Source organism: Brassica oleracea, chromosome C6 (assembly GCF_000695525.1).
Source record: "Brassica oleracea var. oleracea cultivar TO1000 chromosome C6, BOL, whole genome shotgun sequence".
NCBI lineage: Eukaryota > Viridiplantae > Streptophyta > Magnoliopsida > Brassicales > Brassicaceae > Brassica > Brassica oleracea.
Genome location: NC_027753.1, coordinates 12,417,384 through 12,425,931, shown reverse-complemented (window position 1 = coordinate 12,425,931; position 8,548 = coordinate 12,417,384).

Genomic DNA, 8,548 nt, shown 5'->3' with positions numbered 1-8,548 from the left:
AACACCCTAACAATTGTTTGTGTCAGTAATACATTTATCAACCTATTGAGAAACCTAAATCTAACAGTAATTACTCAGACATATTCATGAAACACATAGTTATGATGGTCTGAATCATACTTAAATAAAATAAACAATAAAAGTAAGCAACAGAATAAGTGAAAGCAATGGAGTTCAAGATCTTCTCTGTTTTGCAGTATTGATCTATCTCTCCAATCATAAGCTCTCTCCTTTCAATGTTGGTCTCTTGCTTCCTTCAAATTAGGTCTAAAAGGTCTCTAGGCAAGTCTGCCTCTAAAATGATACAAAACCCTAATAAATAGCCTAACAGGCAGCTAGAGACTTAAAATGTAATTATTGAAACTTTTGTAAAACTTGAAATCTTCTAATTTGTCATTAACTCTCCGGTGGCTTCACCGTCGATCGATGAGAAGAGCTCAACATCGATCGATATTTGTTGGTAAACGTCGGTCCATATTTCTTGGTGACCGTCGACCATCTCCTGTTTCCAGCAAAACTCAAAAGATCTCCAAATAGCTCAAAATACATCATTTTCTTCTAGTTAGTACATGAACCTGTAATTACTCTAAATAGACTCTATATAATAGTAAATATATCTTAAAATACTTATAAACCATAGCTAATAATGGGTAAAATCCATGGTTTATCAACTCCCCCATACTTACTCTTTTACTTGTCCTCAAGCAAAACATACTAGAAGTCTCTCTGAAAGAGGTTTGAAGACAGCAGAGACTCACACAATTTTAAACTTAGAATCATCACCTCTACAATATTGCAATCCACATCTAAGAAGTCCTAATCACAAAAGCACATTATACCATATTCTTGCTTAGCAACCAAATTCACCTAGTCAACAACTTAGCAAATCCTGTCTGACAATCCCCTCTACCAACCTCATTTCTTAACATAAATAAAAGTGCATGCTTTACCTTGGGAGTATCGATCACAGGACGCAAGGATTTCCAAACAAGTATCTAGACCTGCAGGTAAACAATAGTTCTTTTCCTCTCTCTCTACTAATTTCTCCCTTAGTCAAAGTCTGCTTTATTGCAAGATTATTGACCAAGGTTGGACAGGCTTCCATGAATCAAGCTTTAATGGTTTTAGCCACCAAATCTTGTTCACTTATTTTTGACCTATATCCTAGGATTCTTTGTGAATCAAGCCTTAATGGTTGTAGCCACCAAGTTCTGTTCGGATTCTTTCTTAAATTATAATCTATAATTATTTATATATATATATATATTATTTTATTTATTTATTTTATTTTTCGAAATATAGAAAGAGAGGGTGACATATCTACACAAGGCTTTACCTTCCAGACTTGTTTGAAGAATCCGATCTCATGTATACCAAGCCCCAAGACAAGCAAAGTTGAGCTCAATTAGGTTGGAGGTCAGCTTTGGTTCCTTCAAACATTCTCAGCAAGTGTAACATAGTTGACAGGTTGATCCACTTTAGTATCTTTAGTGCTATCTGCAACTAGTAAGTCTGGAATTGTGCTAAAGAGTGGTTAGATAACAAGCAAAAATCTAATAAGTTCATTATCTCCTTTTTTGACTCGATAAAACATTTTTTATTTTTTATTATTTTTATTTTTAGAAAACAAACTAATATCAGTAAATACCTCCCCTAGACTTAAATTTCACTGTCCCCAGTGATATTCGGTCTAAGATTGGTTGGTTAGAGGAGAAATAATAAGTACTAAGTTAGATATTATACAAGAGAAAAGAATGTTCATACCCCTCTATATCAAATGTCGATCGACACATACATCTCACCATCGATTGATATAAGCGCATCACCGTCGATCGACATAAGTACCTCTTCGTTGATCGATAGCGCAAAGATAGAAAATTTATGCACTAGCTGCAACGTATCGAGGTGTCTAACTCATCATAGAATCAGTATCAGTTAGCTAGGTTAGCTCTGTTAGACAATCCAAACACATGCAAGGTTAGCAAAATAGATAAAATCCAGTAATAACATAGATTAATAAGTTCAAACGTAAATCCTAGTAGTACGAAAGTAAAAGAAAACGTAAGTAGATAGGGATAAAGATATGAGGACTAGTCCTCATCAGTGGTTTTGTCGCTGGAGGTGCCTCTGCGCTGGCGTGATGGTCCTGCTGCTAACGGTGGGTTGGCTCGCACACTCCTCATGCTCGAACAGCGACATCTCGATACTCTAGCCCAGATGGCAGTGAGAGCATCGACTACGACACGCTGGAAATCTCCTTCAGGGCGTGTAGACATGTCTGGCATAGGTGGGAATGGCGGGAGTGCAGCCTCGGGCTGATGCGGCTGAGGTCCTCCAGGTCGCTGGACCGTGTAGCGTCGCGGCATGGTTGCTGGGGCTCGGAGGAGGCGTGGGTTGATATCACTCAAATTACCCTAAGGAGTGATTTATACTCTCTCAAATAAGAGGTCGAGTTGTAGTACTTAGGGATCGAATTCACAGGGAGCTAGGGAACCTAATGGATCTAATCTGATTTGTTAAGTAGGATGTTTTTAAGATTTAAAATGTAAATTTGCAGTTTTGGTTGAGCAAGTAATTGCTCGATTGATTGGTTGAGGTTTTGGTGCTTAAAAGAAAATAGCTAGACTTAGGGTTTCTATACAGGAAACTTGGAATTTTAATCCTACAGATGCCTAATGAGTTGCATGCATGATAATGTAAAGCTCAACTGTCAATTCAACAAGTCCATATCGCATGTTTGAACTTGTCTATTAACTAGATCAAATGACCCAAACAAATGTGTTCGATCAATAGCAGTGTGATCGATAATCCCTCATAGTCTCTTTAAACCCTAAATCTAACAATGGAACTACTCAGACATGGCCAAGCAATTCATGAAAGCAATTAGGTTAGAAAACTTCATAGAATAGTAAAAAAGATATAAATGGAGTTCCAATCACAAAATATAACTTTGGATCTTCTCTCCAATCTACCACAATCCTAAAATAGCAATTCATAACAGCAATTAGGTAAGAAAACTTCATTAGAATAGTAAATAGATATTAATGGAGTTCCAATCACAAAATATAACTTTGAATCTTCTCTCCAATCTATCAAAATCCTAAAAACCTAAAGTAATTAAACTAAAAACACAGAAAAGCACACTTTGCCTCTAACAAGGTGGCAAAACTTATATAATTAGGTTAAAACTCGTTAGGGGCCATGATTTAAAACTTTGAATCATCACCTCTACAATATTGCAATCCACACCTGAAAAGTCCTAATCACAGAAGCACATTATACCATATCCTAACTTAGCAACCAAATTCATCTAGCCAACAACTTAGCAAATCTTGTCTGACATTCCCCTTTACCAACCTCATTTCTTAGCACAAATAAAAGTGTAGGCTTTACCTTGGGAGTATCGATCATATGATGCAAAGAATTTCAAAAAAGTATCTGGACCTGCAGGTAAACATTAGTTCATATCCTCTCTCTCTACTAATTTCTCTCCTAGTCAAAGTCTGCTTATTTTGCAAGATCATTGACCAAGATTGGACAGGCTTTCATGAATCAAGCCTTAATGGTGGTTGCCACCAAGTCATGTTCACTTCTTTTTGACCTATATCCTAGGATTATTTGTGAAGCAAGCCTTAATGGTTGTAGCCACCATCCTGTTCTAATCCTTTACCTATAGAATTCATATGAAGCAAGCCTTATTGGTTGTAGCCACCAAGTCCTGTTCGAATTCCTTCCTAAATAAATCTCTAATATATATAAATATAAATATTATTACTATTTTTTTTCATATCTATATTTCGAAAATAGAGAGAGAGAGGGTGATAAATCTATCTACACAAGGCTTTGCTTTCCAGACTTGTTTGAAGAATCCGATCCCATGTATACCAAGCCCCAAGACAAGCAGCTGTGTCAAGTTTAGTATTGGATGTCAGCTTTGGTTCCTTCAAACAATCTTAGCAAGTGTAACATAGATGACAGGTTGATCCACTTTAGTATCTTTAGTACTATCTGCAATCAGTAAATCTAGAATGGTACTAAAGAGTGGTTAGATAACAAGGAAAAATCTAATAAGTTCATTATCCCCTTCTTGACTCAATAAAAACTTTATGTTTGAAAATATATTTTAATAATTCATGAATAAACTAATATCAGTAAACCTCCCCAGACTTAAACTACACTGTCCCCAGTGTAAATTCAGTCGGAGTTATGGTGATAATAAATCATAAGTACTCAATGTAACGAGTTAGAACGATATACCAGACCGGAATGGATGTCGACCGATGTAAGGATGTTGATATCGGTTGATGCAGGTGTTGTCCTGTCGATCGATGTCGACAGTGCCTCATCGGTCGATACTAAGGGCAATCGTCTACTCGGATCTATTTTTTTTTTATGACCTGCAATAAATAAAAGCCAACATAAATAATATGTTAATAAAAACTAAATAAATATTACCTAATAGTGAGTTGCCTTCCACTCAGCGCTTTGTTATAGTCATTTAGTTTGACTTTGGAGGTGATTGGGCTAGTGATGTTGAAAGTTGGCACTTGTTGGGAAACAAGTCTCCATATCTTCTTTGCGCTTGTTGAACCATGTACCAGTGATGTCTCTCATTGCTTCATCTCCTTTGCGCCATTTGTCCTTCATTATTGTAGTTGCATCTTCTATCTTCTGCAATCTATCTCCAAGACTCTCCGGATTGAACTGATGTCTCATAAGTCTGGTGTATGTGTCAGCTGAGATCTCCTCTCCATGGTTGTGTGTATCAGACATGTCGGATGTTATCTTCTGAACTAGCCTCCCTCGGTTTGAAGCTTTGTCGTCCGATATTTGTTGATGAATATTGGTCAATTTGTTGTTGCGTCTGTCGATCGATGGTGATACTTCTGGTCGACGGGCAATGTAACTCTGAATCTCCACCAATTCCCCCTGACTAGCTTCTATCTTTGAGGTCAAAGCACTAATGCTAAGATCCATTGGGAAATATATGTCATCACATCTCCCATCAAGCCTCTCTTCTGTAGATTCCAGAACTCTTTAGATCCCTTATACTATCTCATCTATCTTTGCCTTGGTGTGAAAATCTGGTTGAGACTTTATCAAACGTGGTTGTGGTGGGTTGGCGTCGACCGATGCTGGTATGCGGTTGTCGATCGATGTGCGTAAGCGACTGTCAATCGATGTGTGGAAGTGGTTGTCGATCGATGTAGGTCGAGCAACGTCAGTCGCGTTCTGAATTCTGGCTATGTCTTGCTTCATATCCTCCATGCAAATCGTCAGCCAACTGATACTATCATTCAGTGGATAGTAGACACCATCAAGGTTCAGCTGTAAGGCTTCTTTGTTCTTCTCGTGTTCTCCACAGACTCCATAGAACATCTCATCGATCTCGTCCTTGGTGTAGATCTCTGGTACCAGCTTGGTCTGTGTGAATGAACAAGCATGTTCAGGAAGACATATGTAGCTTGGCTCATCTCTTGAAGCTCTTTCCAGAAGTCTTCTGATATCTCTGTTGTGAACACGAATGGTGTGTCCATCTAGATCTCTGGCGTATCCCTGATCATCTTTGTAGATTCCATACTCATCCTTCTCTTCTTAGTAGAATCTCCTGGTACCCAAAAGATCGAAAGCTCTTCTGCCGAATTCTGGCCTTCTGTCGGACGATGTTGGGGCGTCAACGTCGATCGATGGTTGAGTTGGATGGCGAGTCCTCCGTTTGAAGCTTTTGTCTATGCCACAAGCTGTGTCATAGAACTCTTTTGTAGCCTTCTGTTAGTGTTCTGGAATGCTGCATTGATGTATGAACAGGTTGTCTGCTCCATTAGCTGTCTGAAGGATGTCTGCGATGTCCTCTCGAGATACGTGCAATGTACGTCCGTCTATTGCTCTTGCGTAGCCATCTGGGTCCCTGAAAATACCAAATTCGTCTGGCGTTAGATACTGGTTAACAGATTTATCTTTTTCGCTTACAGTGATTTTTGGTTTTGGACGGATGTCGATCGATGTTGTATTATTGATGTCGATCGATTGTGAATGATTGGTGTCGATCGATGGACGGCTCTCCCTGTCGATCGGATGGCTGAAACGTGTTTTTTCCCAAGCAGCTGCTGCTTGATTCTGATCTGTTTCATCGCGTCTTTGCATGTTGAGAAGCTCCTCGTATGTGAAACCCTCATTAAGTTCATCATCTCCTTGATCACGGTACGCTGTCTCTACAGCGTAGCTCTCGTGATAGCGATTATCTGCCCAACTGCCAGTTAAGTAATCTCTGTCTCTGGTAGCGTCAACGTTAGTGTCGATCGATGGAAAGTAGGCATTACCGGTCGATATCTGATGGTGGTTCGGTTGGTGAGGTTGAGTGTCGATCGATGTTGAACCGTATCTGTCGATCGATGGCAACTTCTTTTTCCAAGAGGAATGATGGAGAAATCTATCTTCCTCGTCAAGAGTCGCTCTTTGCTCTATAGCTCGTTCTTCCTCATAATCTTCATCATTCTCCTCTGTATGCATGGTGTGTGTTGCCATAGGGAGAATATAGTAGTTGCTTTCCCATTCTCCTTGACTACTGTCGACCGATTCTTCCTGTGGGGTGTCGGTCGATTTCATATGGGCACTGTCGATCGATATTGCAGTGGGAGTCTCGATCGACGCTGAGTATTCTGTCTCATAATCGACTCCACAGTGGCAAGCTGCAATGATTCCTGGATCATTGATTCTTCTGGAGGTCGCATGTGGCTTATTGACTGGAATAGGGTTGTAGTGGGCATTAGGATCGATGAGTGTTAGACACAACTGGTTGGTTTGCAAGTTGCACACTGCTCCCACTGTTGACAAGAAGGCTCTCCCAAGTAATAGAGAAAAGTTCCAGTTCAGCTTGATGTCCAAGACATGGAAATCTACTGGAACTAGGGCATTAACAATATGCACCTCTAGGTCTCTCACAATTCCTCCTGAGTTCCTCTGGGAAAAATCCACAAAAGTGAATAATTCTTGTGAAGGCTCCACTTGCAGACCCAGATGGTCTGCAATAACCCTAGGTAGGATGCTGACTGATGCTTCTGTGTCGCACAAGGCATGTGGGAATTCAGTACCCTTCACTGTGCAAGGTATTACAAATTGCCCAGGATCACTCTTCTTCTTCAATGTAATTCTCATCCTCATCTTTTCTCTAGCTTCACAGAACATTTTCCTGATGTCTTCTTCTGTCTCTCTAGTTTCTCTGAAGAACATCCACAATATGTGGGTATAATAAGCTTCATTGAATGGCTTATGAAGATGAATCCTGAAGACTCTTTTCTGGAAACTTTCATTTTCCTTTTCATTGGCCCCCCTCTTCAGATGTTTCGCCACTTTTTCCTTTCTTTTTCTTAGGGTTCTTCCCTTAGGAACCCTATCAACTTCCATAGGATCCAATCCATCATTTGAAGGTGTCCTGACGGTCTCCGGTATGTTTTCTGAAGGTTTGGGTTTGGGCCTGAGTGCATTAAGACGTGCAACATCTATCTTTGGCATATGCACTTGGTACGTAATCGGTGCTCGTCGATCGATAGGCGCTTGAGGTTGTCGATCGGTGACGGGCTCCTGATGTCGATCGATGGTGGGGTCAGAATGTCGATCGATGTTTACGTAGACAAAGCTGGGCGGATGTGGGTGTTTTGCTGCGAACTCCTCGTGAGTCATGATCCTCACGGCTTTGCAAGATGCGGTTGATTCCGTAGGTGTTGTCGAGCGATGTCCAAGAGAGGACATCGATCGATTTTGGATGACATATGTCGATCGATGTTCGTGGCTTGGCGTCGATCGACACAAATGTGATCCGCCGAAACTCATCAGACTTTCTACTTCGAAATCTCCTTCTTGCAGCTTCTCGTTCTTCACCACTTGCCAGAAATCATCCCCAATGATGGCATTCACGTGGTGTCGCATCACATCATCTTCTACCCCTTTTGTTAAGGCTCCCTGCCTCTTAACAACTTCTCCTATCTGAACAACCTGCATCTCTAGCTTCTTCACATGAGTTTCAAACTTTGTGTTCAGGTTGGTGTAGACAGAATCAATCTTCCCATTGAAGTCCACCGTCATGCGCTGATGTCCCTCTAGGACTCTATCAAGCATCTCCTCAATCTTGCTCTCTTGAGTTGGCGGTGGTGGCTTCTGGTAGTAGGAGCTTTCATAACCCCTGTTGTTGCTGTAGTTTTTGTTGTAGGGGTTCTGGTGCTGCGAACTCTGGTTGAAGTTACCCCTATTTCCATAGGAGTTTATGTTTCCTCCCTGGTTCCCGAACCTTGGAATCCAGTTCCACTGATGAAGTTCACATCTGCTTCCTCTGCTCTGCCCTCTGAGCCTACAACCTCTGCTTCATCAACCAAGCAGACCTGCTTCTTGAGAAGCCTGGGAACACTGTCCAGCTTTGCCTTCACCTCATCCATCTAATCATTCCCAAGGATGGTGGCAGATTTCTTCCTCTCAAAGTCAGTGTTTTTGGTGCTGCTGCTAGATGCTAGGTTTAAATAACCTTCACTGCCTCCTCTGGATTCCTGGTGTTGAA